This window comes from Dipodomys ordii, unplaced genomic scaffold (assembly GCF_000151885.1).
Source record: "Dipodomys ordii isolate 6190 unplaced genomic scaffold, Dord_2.0 Scaffold144, whole genome shotgun sequence".
Lineage (NCBI taxonomy): Eukaryota > Metazoa > Chordata > Mammalia > Rodentia > Heteromyidae > Dipodomys > Dipodomys ordii.
In genome coordinates this window covers 2,267,791-2,286,726 of record NW_012267360.1, presented here as the reverse complement: position 1 = coordinate 2,286,726, position 18,936 = coordinate 2,267,791, and positions in this window count along the sequence as shown.

Genomic DNA, 18,936 nt, shown 5'->3' with positions numbered 1-18,936 from the left:
CCTGCCCATGCAATTGTAACCCCTCTGTACAGTATGTTCACAAATAAAATAAAATAAAATTTAAAAAAAAGTTATGAAAACTATAAATTGCAGCAATGACACTCACCAGATACTATGTTGGAAATGAACTTTACAACTTCTGGGAGGGGAGGAGTGGGAGAGGTGGGTGGGAAGGATAGTAAGAGAAAAACAAAGGAGGGGGTAAACAATGTTGGACAAGCAATGTACTATAACTGTAACCCCTCTGTACAACATCTTTACAATAAAATAAGGGTTTTCAAAAAAAAGAAAAAAAAATTATTTTTTGTTACTTTTACTTTAGGCCTGTATTTCTTCCTGGGTTTTCGCTCTCTCTTTATCTACACAGAAGAGCCCTGTATTATGCCCGCTTTAATCGCAGATTCCCACTTACCTGGGAACTTACCCCCGCTCTTGTCGCAGATTTCCCTTTTCCTGGGAACTTACCAGTGCACCACCCTGACTGCCAGAAGTTCTGAATCCCTGTACGGGCCACCAGCTGTCGCATCAACCTCGACCAGCAAGGAAGACACGACCCGGGATTCTTCTCAAAGCAGTTTATTCAGGAACCTTATCTGCAAGCTTCTCTTCCGCTTGCTTTTCTCTAGCTTCTCTCTGCAAGCTTCTTCCTCCCCAGCACCCATGCTCCGGTTATAAGCCTCCTGGATGACCAATCCCAAAGTGCCACGTGGCATATACCAATAGGGTCGCAAACACGGAAGCAAGCCAGCAGCCAAGCCATAGCCATATAAGGAGTTGTTTTTCACAGAGAGCACTCGCCATCGTGAAGGCGGAAGGCGGAAGCCAGCACCAACTGTAGTCGTGGCCGTGCCATGCGGCCCCGCCATCGGCTCTCGCAGCTCTCCACACCATGTTATGGATTCTTGCTAGGCTTCAGATTTATTCAGCTTTAGGGTGGGGAACTTGTGCTCCTGGAGGAGCATTTCATCACAGACAGTATATATACAACTTGATTCTTCTCTCTTCAGAAAGATCATAGTTTCAATTCATCCTTTAGGAATTGTCTTACTCAATGAGACATAGAAGAATGTCTCTTGTATACCTTAAAGTGAGCTCACTTGACAAAGACCTTTTCAAAATCCCATTTACCTGTGCCACATAACCTAATTATGATGCTTCTGTTAGTCCACTTTTGGTTACCAGGATTAGTGCAGAAGGGGTGGAACTTGGAGGCCATCTTAGAATTTTATCTATAATATTTAGATTTTTCATGAGTGGAATCACAGTTATATTGATTGAAGAAATCTCTCCAAAGCCATAAGACAAGAAAATATTTAAAATATTGAGAGAAAATAACAATCAATATAAATTCCTCGGGAAAAATGATAAGTTTTCATCCAATAATTCTCACTAATACAACAGAAAAACAGAATTTTGAAAAGGAAATTAAATTCCAAGGGAAGAACTGAAACAAAAGAAACATGGAAAATGAAGGAACTATAAAATTTTAGAATGGACTTGACCGTAGTTCATGAGATTATTACAATAAAATGCAAAATTATTTCTGAGTCCAGGGCAAAATATTAACTTTATGTTTTCAGTTATATATTAGGTTAAAAGTTTCAAGATAATGTAACTGCAATGCATTACTTTCAAATGATAAATAATAAAATAAAGAAGGCAACTAATAGCTGAAGATTTTGTTAAGGGGAGAGAGCTTTGCCTACATGTGTAGTCTTTGATCACACACACACACAGAGCAAATAAATCCTAAAGGAGAAATTAATAACAGGATACAAATATGTCATAGCAGAAGCTTTGTAAGCATACTACATGACATGCTATCTAATGTCTGGAACATGCTTACTGACTGAATGTAATTACTAACTGTAGTAACTTTGTTAAAATTAAGGTAATCCGGCATAGGTTTTGGTCATGCATAGGTCTCCATAGTTCTGTGAAAATCCATATTGAAGGACTGAGTCAGAAGACGCTTAAAGGAGCAACAGTAACTTTTTACACAGACAAGTGGGTCTACAGTCCTCTCACATCAGAGGTTTACAGCTAGGAGAGATTTGACTAATTCAGAGACAAGTTTGGAACCCTTGCTTTTCTAGCACTAGTCTTAGAACTTTTGTGAGCTGATAGAAATCCCTTTGAAAAGAAGAGGGAAACTATAAAGTGTAATCATTTCCAAAATTACTTTCTTATATCTTTTTAATTTGTATAAGTGTATGTATGTATGTATTTCTTCCAAGGGTCTACTCTACTACTAACACTTCTGTAGACAAATTAAAGAAGCAGTGAGGACCCTCGTGAGCTGTAATTAGTAATGCACTGCCATCAAGGTGAGATGAAACAGGAGAAGACAATTATTCTGTGGAAAGCCCCAATGAAACAATCCCTAAGAAGCAGCTCTCCAATGCAAATATCACTTTTGTCACCATGCAGTTTTCATTCATCATTAGCTAGCATTTGATGACTATAGACACTGAACAACTAATGGAATATTCACAGCTCATTCAAATCAGTAAATACTTAAATGAGCAAAGTATTATTCTCTTCATATTGGAATAATTGTGTCTTAGTTCACTTCTCATTCAATAAAATGTGTTGCATGTGATTCTGCTCTCTGGTGAATATTTGGGTAAACTCAGAACTACCGATCTGATGAATGAAAATATGATGCTTCCATTGTTTTTTGACTTTCAGAGAGCAGTGTTTTACCCTGCTAGAATTGCTTCAGAGCTCAGTCCATCCACTGGCTTGGAAATACAAAGTTAGCATAGGCCTAGCACATAGGAAGACTTTATAACCACTTGCTGTCTTTTCTATTCTTCCACTTCATTAACTTGAGATTCTTTTTTTTTTTTTTTGTGGGTCATGGGGTCTGAACTCTAGACCTGGGCACTGTCCCTTAGCTCTTCAGCTCAAGGCTAGCACTCTACTTGAGCCACAGCAACACTTGTGGCTTTTTCTGCTTATGTGGTGCCAAGGAATCAAACCCAGGGCCAGATGCATGCAAGGCAAGCATTCTACTACTGAGCCACCTTCTCAGACCCAACTTGGGATTTTTTTGAATCTTGCTCCATGGTCTATATCAGGAAGGTAATAACAATACATTCCTCACCACCCTTTGTGTGATGTTTGACATAAAAGTTACTCTCTCTGAGCAGAGACCTTGCTTAGCTTCAACTGTAGTTAACACACAAAAGATCTCAGTTCAAAACTTGAGTCTAAAATCTTAGGATGATCTTATAAAATGAGAGTAAAAATTTATATCTGAAAGTTTTCTTTAATAAATATTGTAATTGGCTCTAAGAATATGTATATATCTTTTTAAATTTATTATTAGCTTACATTAGTTTTTCATTAGGGATTTCATTATTAGACTTTTAGACCTGTTTATTCAGCAACTCAATCAATATTACCACTCCATCTCTCTCCCATGTATGTCTTTATGCCCATGGATACATAAGTACAGACCTATAAATTGTTTAATACTTAAAATTACAATCATTACTGTTGCTATGAATGTACCTTTATGAATTACTGCATGTGGAATTTTCTCTGTCACCCCTACCCAGGTTTTAGGCCAATAGCATTACTGGCTGCAGTTTAAATCCATGTGAACCAATTTCCAAAAGGACACAAGTGGAAATGCGTTCCACTTGTCTATGACAAAAGGCATGTCTTCTGTTTGTCCTTTTACGAACCAGGAGCTAACATGCTGCTGAGCACAGTGCAGACATTTAGGGGAGCTAGCTGAGGCCAATAACAGTGGCTCCACACCCTTGGTCTCAAGGAGATTTTCTTGTTCAATGTGACCTTGTTCAGGTTGTTCTGTTATCCAAACAGGGGTAATAAATTGACTGACACTGTTCTTTTCTCCTGCCTCTATTCTCCAGAGGATCATCCAGTACTGAGGGCCTTTTTTGTGTCACATTGTAAAGAGTAGGTAAATGAGGTGGAGATAGGAAAATCATGGGTTGAAGCCAGCCAGTATGCAGTATGCAGGTGGAAAGCATATGGGACAAACAAGTACATCTTAGCAAACAAGCTGAATATATATAGTGGCTTATATAATCCCCCTTACTCAGGAGGCAGAGGTAGAAATATCATGGTTCATGACTGATCTGGGCAAATATGTGAGACCTTATCTAAAAACAAAACTAAAGCAAATGGACTGGAAAGTAGCTCCAGTGAAAGAGCATATTCCTTAGCAAGCACAAGGCCCTGAATTTAAATGAAAAATAAAATAAAGAGTAGAGAAATGAGAGATGAAAACCTAGGAGAGACACAACTAAGATGAACATTCAATGTAGACTAAGTGTATACTGTTCATTTTTCAGTAGAGTGGATTCCTAAAGGTCTTCACTTATGTCCTATGCTGGTATTAAGGAAAGTAGGAACAGGCATTGCTATTTAACACATTTAGGGGAAGGAAAATGAATACTCTAAGAATCATCAGGATTGGCATGACTTACAGGGTTTCACTTGTCTTCTTGCCTAGAAATATCTCCTTGCCCCTAATTTCATGCTGTTGAAAAGATAATCTTTAGAGTCAGACGTTTTGGTTTAACAGAGGTAGAACTCAAGTTCCCAGGTAGTGAACAGGTAAGCAAGAGATAGGAGAGTAAGCAAAGGAGTTATTACCTCCACTTTCAGATTGCACAGAGAATATTCATATAGAAATTACAAAGTGCAGAAGGGGAGTGTGAGAGGAGGGTCATGACTCTGAAGCCATGGAGGACAGAGGAATGTTTGAGAGGAAAGATTCCAAGTGTCAAAGACTCAGTAATAAAAGAGAGCCTTGAGGGATATCAGAAGAGTATATTTCAAGGGAAAAATATTCAAGAAAATGAACTACAGTCCTTTGTGGACTGTGGGACTATTATACTAATCTTCCTCAAAAGTGTGACCTTCCCACAACCCTGTAATTTATACCAGTTTCCACAATCATACTGCATTAATATCACTTCCTCAAAATTAAACCCTATGCCATCCTCCACAAAGAGGAAAGCAACGGAAATCTGCACCAAGTATAGATCTGTGGTTTTCTGATGACAAGCCAGGATGTCGTTAACACCTGTGACAAGAAGGAAAAAAAGGCATTCTTGACTTTCTACAAGATCTCCTTCCCCCAGTTTACTACCTTAGGAAAGACTATGGATGGAAGAACATCCTTAGAATTGATGACAAAGAATGGGATGCTCTAATAATATTATGCAGGTCTTGAGTTGTTAAATCTTTTTTTTCCTTTTCCTTTAAAATGAAAAAAAATTCTCGTTTTCTTCTCCTCAGGCTCCCAGATATTTACAGCTCACCATGGAGTTATGAATTACTAGTCATTAATAGTGTCCTTCTTCTCTTTGTTACCTAGAGAAGTATGAGGGGTTATAGGATTAATGTGGTTAGAACTCTGTTGTGAGTTGTATAACCATTTTTCTCTAAGCATTGACTTCTTACCTGTCAAACAAGAATCTTTAAAGACATTTTCATTTATGTTGTGTTATACTTCATAATTTTCTGTACACTCAAAATCCCTCATGTAAAGCTTCATATCTTTACCTCAGAACACAGATAAACCTACCCCTGACTTCTACCTCTCTATCTTACTTCTTTTTTTACTTCCAAAAATTTGTTTATACTTGTATCTATATATCTTTCTTATCTGTTTCTGTTTATTTATTGATTAATCTTAAACTTCTGTACATCTCTATTTTCATACTCAAACCAGAATCATTCATTTACCTGTGGGCTACCTTTAACCAATTTTTTTTTCTCTATTCTCAATCTTTGATGCCTTTCCTAAAGGCAGGGCAGTCTCTGTACAAGGCTTAATGTGATTGTTGGCTTTTTTTTAGTGGAGAAAACCAAAGAATGGATTATCCCAAGGTGATAGTAACGAAAAGACTAAGAATGCCCTTTTGATCTTGATAGTTGATAGCTTTCTACTTGCCACTTCCAAGGGACCATTCGCTAAGAGCTTTCTAAGTAACTACTGCAGGATCTATAGGATTTTATGAAAGTGGAAACAATTTCCCTGATGACAAATCAATAACCTTCTTAAAACAGTTTTATATAAATTCAACAAAGCAAAAGTGACTTTTTAGAAATCCATTTATTTTCCTTTAAGAATCTTCTTTGTTCATAGCTGACCTGATTCCTTTGGACACAGCTGACATGTGTGTGTATTTTAACTGTGTCAGAGCAGATGTAAATAGGTATATATTTTCTTGTTTGTGTGCTAAATGCTGTGTATCATGTAAGTGTATTTGAATCTGTGGTTATAGTTTTCTGGGTCAAGAATGTCCTAGAAACAAGTTGCTGTTTCACTATTGTGTCAGGTGTTATTCTTTTCAAATTCTTCTAGCTGCCATCCACCATCAATGGAAACATGCAAAGCATGTCTTTAGCTCTCAAGGGATTATTTGAAACCATGAAAGGGGGAAAACAAAGGAGGAGGCAACAATGTTCAATAGGAAATGTACTCATTACCTTGCTCATGTTACTGCAACCCCTCTGTACAGCATTTTTACAATAAAAAATGTACAAAAAAAGAGAAAGTTCATAAGAGAGAAGTGTTGGTTTGTAAACTATTTTGAAGCAGGTTGTCATGAGTAGCAGAGGCTAGATTCAAACTCACAATCCTACTGCCTCAACCTCTGAAATACAGAAATCATAGCTGTACCAATGACATCCTGGTATTTGTACACTCTTTTGGCAAAATCAGGCCATGAAGCTCACATACTTCCTTCTACATAACTGGGGTGAGCTGTCTGGCACAGAAGTGAAGTTTGAAAATATTATATGATAATCAGTACCTGCCTCATGTCCTTTTATTTTTACAATAAAAAGGGGAAAATAAGACATATTAAATTTCCTACTCTTTTTTAAAAGATCTAATCTTTAAACAAATTCTTTAATCAAATTCTTTTCTTTTGAAAACATTGCCAATCCCATCACCTCCCTTATTACCACAGCTCATTTTTATCTGCCTGACTTTTAAGAAATATATTTTTAATATCTTTAAGTTGTTATACAAAAGAAGTCACTTAACAAAGCAGTTTATGAATATGATGTGTCTTAATTTCATCCCTTTCAACATTCTCACCCATCCCTCCAACCCACCTATTCCTTCACTTTCTTGAATTTTGTACACTATATATTGAATTTTTGACTGCATTCTCCCGCCTCTCTTCTGACGTTAAATGGCTTCTCTTTGTTCTGCCTTTTCTCTAACCTATTATCTCTCCATGAATATATATCACTTACTGCCCTCACCTCTATCTGGAGGCCTCTGCGTGGCTGTCAAATGGCCTCCACAGGAGAGATAAAAGCTCTTCTTTCTAACACCCACGAAGAGAAGAAGACAGCCTCTTCTGACATAGGAGCTCAGCCTTCATCATTGAGAAGATCTTTATATTTATAAAAATAAAACATAATGGTTACCATCCCAGTTTAAAAACATTCATAACTGGCATCAATCCACAGGACTGCATGATGAACAATGAATCAAATAATTCATCCAATATTTCAATGTCTACACGGCTATTCTGATGGCCATTCCAATATAAAACAAAAAGATTTATTTTTACAGCAACTTGCCTTCTTTATATATAGAAACACCTAAATTTAATACTCTTAAAAAGGCTATTGTATTTAGCTCACTGCAAATACCAGGAATATATGAAAATACATTTCTATGTGTGTATGAATCCTTTAACACAACTCTATAGACAGGCAGTATAGAGATTTTGAAAAGTCAGTATATATTTATATGTGTGTATATATAAATATATATATATATATATGTGTGTGTGTGTGTGTGTGTGTTTTCTCCACATTTTTCTTTTGCTTTTTACTCATTTATTTTGCAAAAGGAAAAAACAGCTTTGCCATATATATGTGAACCTCAGAAATTTGAATATATTTGAGTGGATGTATCCACACAGTTTTGTCAGTTGTTGGACTTGAACTCAGGGCCTCAGTACTGTCTCTGAGGCTCTTTGTGATCAATGACTAGTGCTCTATCACCTGAGTCACAGCACCAGTTCTTGTTTTTGAGTGGTTATTGGAAATGACTTTTTTATCCTGACTTGTTTCAAACTGCCTACTGAGTAGCAAGGACTATAGTCATGAGCCACCAGCACTGGGCTCACATTTTGTAGTTTAAAGAGTCTGACATCTGAAGGAACTTAGTAAAGGTTAGCCATACAATTGTTTGAGGAAGACTAGAAAAAGAGTCAGTTCACTCGGGTGCTGGAGGAAATGACAGAAGGCTAGAGGATACCCAGATAAGAGCGAGGAGGTTGACTCTGGGAGATGCCTGTGAAAGGAACGCAGGACTCAGAACCTCATTGACAGAAAGCATTTAGGAACTCCAGGTATGTATGGGCTGACCTGAACAAAGGAAGAGTGATAAGCAAAACTCCAGGAATTAGAATATTTTGTAAGAAGGTGTCTGGCTCATTCTTTTATGGTTCAGAACTAGAAAAAAATTGAAGTCAGCAACAGAGTTAAGCACTGAGGGCCTGAAGTATCAGCAAAGTGTTTACAGACTTAGATGTGTTTTAAGAGAAAAAAACAACTACTTTACCTTAATCTAGAAAAAACAACAACAAAGTAGGCCTCTAGGTTAAGACCAAGAGAGCATTTAATCCATCTTCAGAGACTTTGTTAATTAGAAACCAAGGATAAATTTGGAAGCCCCAGGGGAAGGGTGTGCTGTTACCTCAGTGTCTCAGTAGATTAAATTCATCCTTATGTTTAGTAGGTAGAGATAAGACTCTAATGTTTAGTATTTTTTAACTTTTGATATTACCACACCTAATGAGCAACTAATTTACCTGTTTTGTAGAGACAAGCAATATAAACCCATAAAGATTATGTAACTTGCCAGTGGCTAAAGAGGTAGGAAGTGGTAGAAATTTAACACAGAAATCACACAAAGTCACTTCTTAGACTTCAAACATCAAGCTTTTCCCTGAACTATACTCCTCTCTCTTGAAACAGAGTGGCCTCAAATCCATGATCTCATGATGCTCTTGATTCAACTTCCCAAGTGCTGAGTTGAGAGGTACACACCATGCTAGCTAGTTTTTTGTTTTTGGACCCATGTATCTCCAGATCTGTTTTCTCTTTATCCCAGAAAGACCAGATCTGATATACTGTTATACTGTACACAGTAAATAGTATATACTGATATACTGAAAAATGGTTTGTTTTGTCAGAAAAAGAGTTGCAGGGAATATCAAAAGAGTGACTTCAGGATGTCTGATATATCCATAAAGGAACCAATGCCTAGAGTATGCAGAGATGGCAGATAAGTATTCTTACGTAGTGTAAAAGTTAATATCTTTTCAGTGGGACTAACTCACATTTCCCCCCCTATGGAGAAAAATGGATCTCAGGTAATTGACCTGCCATGAGTTGCCATTCAATGCTCTGAGGTTTGAGACACTACTGTGATACAATATTAATTTCTAGTGCTGGCAGCTAGAGCACTATATGATGGTATTTATCTGTTCAGCTCAGTGAGAACACCATATGTGAGCTATGTTCAAGTTCCATCTCATGAACACAACCTTTATTCATGAGGATAGGGTGCAAACATAGTGGTAAGGAGCAGAGGCTTGAACAATAGCAACCAAGATGATCATCTCCTTCGCATGAGGACCACTGGAAGCATTCACTTGGAGTGCCTCTTAGATCTTGAACTTTATGAAATGCATCTGCAAATTTATTACCAAATCTCCTTATCAATTATTTACCAATACTTCCTTTACTTCTAAGTTTCTGAGCATCTTTCTAAACCATTATCTACCTCTGCCTGTGATATGTGTATCAATTTCATCAGCATCAAAGAAAGGTGAAAATTATATTTAATTTATACAGTTTCTGCAAAATAAAATCATTAACATTTCTAATGTTGTCCAGTGTATCAATTTCATCAGCATCAAAGAAAGGTGAAAATTATATTTAATTTATACAGTTTCTGCAAAATAAAATCATTAACATTTCTAATGTTGTCCAGTGTTATCCACAAGTAGGATCATAGAAACAGTTATTAATCAGTTAATAACACTGATATTCTTCATGAGGGCATAGGTTGGCTAGAAGTGACAGAAGAGCTACATAAATAAGCATATTGGCAATGTCATTCATGTATGCAAACACTGTATGTCTTATTTCTATGGATTGTGTTTTGCTAAGCATATTGAATGTTACAACATGCTATTCCATGGTAGCAGTTCAAAAAACATACACGACCTTTGCTCCCATCCATTGTGTCATCCAGAAATCACCCAAAGAAATACAACTAGTAGGGTATGTGTACATACTTACATACTTTTACAAACTAATGTATACCTGTTAATGTTTCTCAGGTTTAGAGTGAATGGATCATTTCATTATATTTTTGGACATTCTTAAACATAAACCATTGACACAACAAATGTATAACATCTTTTAAACCTCAATATTTAAAAAAAATTCTTCTATAAAACTTACAAATCCTGGAATTTATTTTCATTTTAAAGAAGCCATTCTTTTTTGTATATATTTTTGATTGTAAAGATACTGTACAGAGGAGTTACAGTTACATGAGTAGGGTAAGGAGAATATTTCCTTTTTTTGTTTGTTTTTGGTCAGTTGTGGGACTTGAACTCTGGGCTTGGGCGCTGTCCCTCAGCATTTCAGCTCAAGGCTAGCACTCTACCACTTGAGCTACAGCGCCACTTCCGGGTTTCTGGTAGTATATTGGAGATAGGATCTCACGGTCTTTCCTGCCCAGGCTGGCTTTGAACCTCAATTCTTAGATCTCAGCTTCCTGAGTAGCTAGGATTACAGGCGTACTCTTAGCCAGTGCCTGGCTAAGAGTATATTTCTTGTGGAGCATTGTTACCTCCTTCTTTGTTTTTTCCCTCCCCACCTCCCTAACTCCTCCCTTCCCCCCCACCAAGTTGTAAAGTTCATTTTCAACATAACATCTTGCATATCTCATATTTACAATGGGTCAACCTGTATCCTTGTTTAAGCATTTTGTTATGTCCCTTCCCCTCCCCAAATTAGAAAAATGTATATACAAGATGCAGGGCACTGTCATCAAATACAGTGAAAACAGAAGTTATACCATGGGGGAAGACCATACAAAAGAAAAAAATATATAAATACATTAAAAATAACAGAAAATAAGATAAAACCACTTGTGTCCCTATCTTGGGGTTCATTTTGCTTAGCATCAGGTTATATGGTCATATGTACGTAGCTTTTGACCTTTTCTGCTTGTCCTAGACATATGCTAGTTATCTATAGATCGATATAGATAGAGAGATATAGATATGGGAATATATAGCTATATATATCACATTAAGAAACCATTCTTATACCTAGTTTTCAATAAACCTAAATCGTGGGTATTTGGCAACATAAATTAGCAAGCAGCTTCCATTCTGGACTTGTTTCTATTGGGAATATATGTATAGTAATACAGAAAGTCAAGTGTGGTATGGAAAGACTACCTTGATGACAAGATCTTCAAGTGAGTGAAGATCTCATCAATCTGTTGGGAGAGGTGAGGGGAAGCATAGTAGTTACTGTTACTCAGTGAAGTTTTTGTGCTGAGAATGCAAATGCTTCTCCAATTGGGATGGAAAGATTGTGTTTGTGTGTGTGTGTTTGTGTGTGCATGTGCATGTGCACGTGCACGTGTGTGTATGTTTATAAAACCTCATTGCAAGGAAAAAGTTTTTTAAGTCCAAGCTGGGCACCAGTGACTCACAATGCCTGTAATTCTAGCTATTCAAAAGCTGAAATCTGAGGATTGCGATTTGAAGGCAGCTTGGGCAGTAAAGTTTGAGAGATTCATCTGCAACTAACAAGGAAAACAACAACAACAACAAAACAGAATGGAGCTGTGTGCTGAGCAAAAACTCTCAGGGACAGTGCCCAGACCCTGAGGTCAAGCCCCAGGATGGGCACATACTCAAAAATAATAAAAGAAATATTTTAAGTTCAATGTGCATTGAGTACTCATAACCTACCAAAAGTCATAAGTTGGAAACCTAGAACACTAGGAAATAGAGTGTTGATCTTCATGATCAATGTCTGGATGGGAGTTGAAGCCTTTGCTGCTACATAGCATCAGGAGATTTTCATACTACCTGTCAGTACCCCAGGAAAAGATAAAAATCTGGGGCACAGTTTATACTGAATGTCTGTTACTCTCACAACACTATAAAATTTGAGAATATTAAGGTGTGCCATCATTAAGTCAGAGAACCTATGTACAAGAACCATTTGAAGATAATCCTAAAAACTCTAGTTTTTCAGCTAAGACTTAATCCAGGATCATAACACACTTGACTACATACTTATTATTATTTGCCCTATGTTCAATTTGATGCAATGTCTATCCTATTGTCATATTTTTCAAAACTCTTAACATGGGCCACCTAAGCAAGGCCTTTACCTATTGTTGGCATATCTTTTCCACTGATTGAAGGGAATAAATATCACCACTAAGTAGTATAGTCTATCAATAATGCTTCTTTTGCTATTGCTAACTAAACTACCCTATCTTCAAACAACTATGTCACACAGTCTCTCCTTCCATTTCTGTAACCTTTCTTGTCTGTTCTCATTCTGATAAGCAACCAGTGTTTCTATCATGGCTCTTCATTCCTGATGCCATAATTTCAGCAGAATGATCTATTATAAACCTTACAGAATTTCTAGTAATCCACATAAAAGATGATAGAGTCAGGAGAAATAGAGTCAAGATGATAGGGTCAAGGCAAAACAATACACTTTTAAATTAATAAAAAAAACTTACTTCTATAATGATAATGTGTTACCAATTGTCAGTCTTAATGCATGTAATTTTCCCCTCCTAGTGCCCGTATTGCCTTTCCAAATGTTAGATGGTGCAGTTGCCTGATAGAATTTAGTAATTTCACAGAGACTAGGCTAAAAATGTTTAGTTTTTTTAACCTTTAAAGTATAGAAAAATAAACTAAATATTAGTTGGGATTGACATTGAGTGAACTAATTCATACAATGTAGGTAAAGAGATTTGCATTTTTAAAGGTGTCTGCAGACAGGAACCTGTCTATCATAGCTTTGTGGGTACCAACTATTATTTCTTTGAGGGAAAACTTTCTAAGAAGGCTTTTCAATACCATAGAAATTTGGTTAAATTCAATTTATCATTGTCTTATATGCTGCTTATATTGTATCCAGTTCTTGGGGGGAGGGGTTGTTGGTGGGCATGTTGTTATGTGTGTAGTATTTTCCCTACCCTTTAATATAAACTACCATTTCTAAATACATAATCACTTTTTGTTTGTGGTACTGACTAGTTAACATAGGGCCTTGTACATTCATCCATATCTAGTGGATAATCACATTATTTATTTTTTTAGATTTTTTTATTAGCATATATTATTTACACAAGAGAATTTTATTGTGACGTTTCCAAATGTGCACAATGTATCCTGATGAAACCTATGCCCTGGATCACTACCTTCATCTCTCTGTTTCTAAACCATTTCAATGGGTTTCATTGTTGTAGTTTCATGTATTTTGTATGCAAATGAAATACCATATTCCCTCTCATTCAGAATCTCACTTTGACCTCCCCCATCCATTGATATGAATCATCTCCCAGCAGACCCTGTTGTACTTCCCTGTAATTCATCTTATTTTTTGATCTATTAATTGTATGAAGGGTTTTCACAAGTGTTTTTGACATAAGCATATTATATCGTAATCAGAATAACTCTCTTCTTTCCTCCATACCTTATTCCTTATGCCACCTCCACACATATTTGCAGAATTTTATATTATATATCTTACATTTATTCACTTTCCCCTCCCCATTATCTCCCTGAATAATCATCATTTTATGTTCTGTGTGTGTATGAAATATATAATTTATATGTCCTTGAAGTCTCCCTACCATAGATGGCAAAAATGTTTGGTATTGATTTTTGAGCTTATTATTACCTCATTCAATATGATTTATGATTTCCAGTTCTCTCCATTTACCTGCAAGTAGCATGATTTCATTTCTATTTATGGCTGTGAAATATTCCAAAGCATATAAATATTGTATTTTCTTCATTCATATGTTTTGGGCATCTCAGGTAATTCCATGGTTTTACTATTGTGATCAGCTCCAAAATAAACATGGGTGTACAGGTGTTTAAAAATTGTATATTGATTTATACTCATACACACAAACACACACACACACACACACACACACACACACATACAGATCCACTAGTGATAAGGCAGAGTTATGAAGTAGCTATACTTTCAGTGTTTTGAGGACCCTCCATACTGATTTTTATAGTGGTTACACTAATTTATCTTCCCACCAATATTTTAAGCAGGTTACTTTTCCTCCCATATCCTCTCCATAATTAGTTGTGATTGAATATCTTTAAAAAATTTATTTTGTCAGTCCTGGGGCTTGAACTCAGGACCTGGGCACTGTCCATGAGCTTCTTTTGCTCAAAGCTAGTGCTCTATCACACAGTGCCACTTCTGGCTTTTTCTGTTTATGTGTTACTAAGGAATCAAATCCAGGACTTCATACATGTTAGGCAAGCACTCTACCATTCCCAGCCTGGTTCATTATCTCTATGTTTGCCATTCGGAGTGGAGTAATATAGAATATTGGTGTAGTTTTTTTTAATAAGTGTTTTTATTGTGAAAATACTGTACAGAAGGGTTACAGTTACATGAGCAAGGTAATGAGTACATTACTTATCAAGCATTGTTGTTTCCTCCTTTGTTTTCCCCCTACCATCTCTTCCCTCCCACCTCCTCAACTAAACTCCCTCCCCCTGCCCCCACCTAAATTGTAAAGTTTGTTTTCAACATAGTGTACATCTCATTGTTGCAATGGGTTAACCTATATCCCTATTAAACAGTTTGTTTTTTCCCTTCCCCTCCCCAAATTATACCAGTATCAAGTACAGTGAAAAAAGGGGTTATACCGTGGAAGAGGGACATACAAAGCATCAAAACATCACATGTTACCTTATAAATATGTTAGAAACAAAAGCAAGCAAGAAAAAAAAACACTTGTGTCCCTATCTTGGGGTTCATTTCACTTAACATCATCTTGTCTGACTTTTTCTGCTTGTCTCAGACATATACTAGTTATTGCAAATAAGGGAAACCATGGGACTTATGTTTCTTTGGGCCTGGCTTTCATCACTTATTATAATTTTTTTCCAAGTCTTTCTATTTCCTAACAAATGGAGTGATGTCATTCTTTCTGATGGAGGCATAGAATTCCATTGTGTGTGTGTGTGTGTGTGTGTATATATATATATATATATATATATACATACCACACTTTTTATTTATATTTCTTTTATGGCCATGGATGTTGAAAATTTCAGTGTGTATCTTTTAGCTACAGTTATACTTCTTCTGTGAGCTCTCTTGTTCATTTATGTACCCATTTATTAAATGTATTATGTTTTTCTTTGTTTTAGCATTTTAGCATTTTGAACATTATATATTTGTATAATTTGTAAATTTGTATAATCATATATTGATTTTTTTATCTTCTGAAGAGCTGGTGAAGATTTTCTTCTACTCTGTAGATTATTTCTTGGTTTGTTTGAACAAAGCACAAGGGCTCAAGCTGCCAATGCTAGTTAATCTTGTACAACTATAGGTCTGGGCAAGCAGCAACCAAACTTTTGCAGTTTTTTGTGGATCTACACAATCTTCAGTTATCTTCTACTTTTAGAATTCCAATAACATCCAAATTGGTTATCAAGTACTCTAGGTAATGAGTGTGAGAATAGTTGTTCAGGCAAGTATATTCACTAGAAAATACTAAATGATGTAATCCAGTTGCCATCTTGAAGGCTTCCTGAGTATCTTGATAAGCAACTTGATAAGTATGACTCACTGTTTGATACTGCAACAAAATACTTGATAAAATAAACTGAAAAAGAGGATTGGTTCATTTTGGGTCATACTTTCAAAAGTTGATGTTGACACAGTAAATCTTGATAGCGATACATTCACTTTAGGGCTAACACCAGCAAGCAGAAAAAGCTCCTATCTTTCTGTCCTCTTTCTGGCCACACTACTAAAGAACTACAAACTACCACAAGGCATCACTTCTCAAAGTTTTCTGGCACCTCCCAAAAGTGTCAAACTAAGGATGAATCATTTAATATGTGGTACATGTAGGGACATCCCAGATCCAAACCATAGGAAGTAACCATTTCTCTGGTTTTAAATTTTGTTCCTGTAAAGGGGGAACTTTTATTTTAAAAAAATATATTTTTATTTTTATTATAAAGGTGATATACAGAGGATTACAATTCATAAGTCAGGTGATGGGTACATTTCTCTTTTTGGACAGAATCATTCCCTTCTCTCCTTCTCTCCCATTTTTCTCTCCAGTCCCCACACAAGTTGTATAGTTCTTTTCCAACATAGTGTCTAGTGAGTATCATAGCTGCATTTATTCACCCTTTGTCCTACCATTCCTGTGCTCCAAGGGGTAATTTTTAAATACAATAAGTATGTATTGCAAAAGTATAAATTCTTTCTTTGCTCTTTTCTGATTTGTTATTTTCCCCATAGGCTAGAGGGATGCCATATATATAAATTTTTTTTTTGGGGGAGGGGAGTCTGTGGTGGGGCTTGAACTCTGGGCCTGGGCTCTGTCCCTCAGCTCTTCAGCTCAAGGTGAGCACTCTACCACTTGAAGCACAGCATCACTTCTGGTTTTCAGAGCGGTTTATTGGAGATAAGAATCTTACAGACTTTCCTGCCCAGGCTGGCTTTGAACCACAATCCTCAGATCTCAGCCTCCTGAGTAGCTAGGATTACAGGCGTGAGCCACTGGCGCCCAGCTGGGATGCCATAATTTTATATTACAATTCCTTGGAGTTAGTAAAGGATGTCATCTGCAGCGGCTGGTTTTAGTCAACTAGGCACTAAACATTTTTTATAAGCGAGAGTATAATAGGACACGAGCTTAAAACAACTTGAAGATACATCACATTCCTGGGACAGGTGTTGCCGGAGGGAAAATCTAATGAAGTCTCTAGAAGTGGGATGAGAAGAAAAAAGAAGCATCAGTTCTGAATCAATGCTTTCTTAGTTGATTATTAAGAGCTGTGATTCTGGAAACCCAAATAATAGAAAACATTTGCATTGGACGATAGGACATTCTTTTCCTTTAGAAACTACTGTGGCCCCAGCAGAAATCTAAACAAGGAATCACACAGATAGAATGAAGAACCAAGAGCCAACAGGATCCAATACATGGTAAATTCCCAGTCATTGACCATAACACACAACAGTGGTGAGAAAGCATGAAAACCTGCATTCAGTAGTTTTGAAATATTGGTAGACAGAAAAAATTTACTTGGATTCAGAGACAGACTAGAAGAGAAGAGAGACACTGAAATTCCTGATATTGAACAGGTGATAGATGGAACAATTTATTTCAAACAGAAGGTGTGAGTGTACTAAATATCCTTAGATCTATGGAAACAATCATACCCCTTACTTTTAGATACTCTCGCCGTCCATTTCAGATATTTCATTGTAGTTTTCCAATAAATATCTAATCTTTGGGTATGTCATTAAAACTTAAGGGGCCAGGCGCTGGTGGCCCATGCCTGTAATCCTAGCTACTCAGGAGTCAGAGATCTGAGGATTGTGGTTCAGTGCCAGCCTGGGCAGAAAAATCCATGAAACTCTTACCTCCATTTAACCACCAGAAAACTGGAAGTGGTGCTATGGTTCAATTGGTAGAGTGCTAGCCTTGAGCTGAAGAGCTCAGGGATAGTACCCAGGCCCAGAGTTCAAACCCCATGACCGACAAACAACAGCAACAAAATCTTAAGGGGTAGTATTAATTAATGTGTTATAATCCTAATGTTCTGTGATGCTTTCTTTTATACTTTTTGAAGGGACTGGGGGAGGGATTAAACTCACATTGTAAAAAGCCTTGTATTTTTCAATTGTTCTGTTAGTACCTTCTGAATTCAAGTCTATGGTTATTTCTCTGTGTATAACAGTCATTTGAAACATTTTAGAAGTATCAGTAAAATAAAAACACCATAGACTTTCTAGACTGACTATATTTTACCTCATATTGTGCTCAGCACCTAGCACTTTTGGGTAATTGATGGGGTTGTCAGGTTTTGTGCTTTTTTTTTCTTTTTTAAGAGCTGTTGGCACATTTTACAACCTATATAGCCAGCTGTGAGAACCTTTAAGCCAAGTGACAGCATAAGACCTTAATAAATTTTATATACAAATTTAGGACACTGATTTCTTCTCAGACTCAGTGGACTATACAGTAGATTTGCATCTATAAATAAGTCATTTGTAAATGTCTGTTTATACAATGATCTCTTCCCCCTGTCTGAACTCACTATGCTTATTACTTGTATTGTTCATTAGGTAAAGGAAAATCATGCTAAGTGCCCTGGGACATTCTGTTATAAAACTTTAATTGCTTTTCCCCCAATAGAGCCAATTCTATGAAAAAGCCAAATACCTGAATCAGAAGAATAAATTTGTGAAAGAAAAAATTCAGGATATTGCCTTCTGCAATAGCCAACTATGGCAGAATTACTACAAGATAAAGCCAAATTTGGACAGTAGAAAGTTACTAAATATTAGTGCAATCATTGCCTTCCCCCTACATGTCCATTGTGCATGTTCTCTTCAGCCATGGTGTACCTCATCTTTATCTTCTGCCTAGAAATAAATCCACCTATTTCTGCTAGGATATATTTCATGGAAGCTTCTTCCTTCTCATTTCATGGTTTCACAGTGATTCTAAATCAAGACTGTATAGTAACTTATTGTTCAGCTGAGCAGATAGATATAGTAATCCTGGACTCATTCTTCGTACATTGAGTTCAAAACCAGAGCTGGGAATCCCCCTCC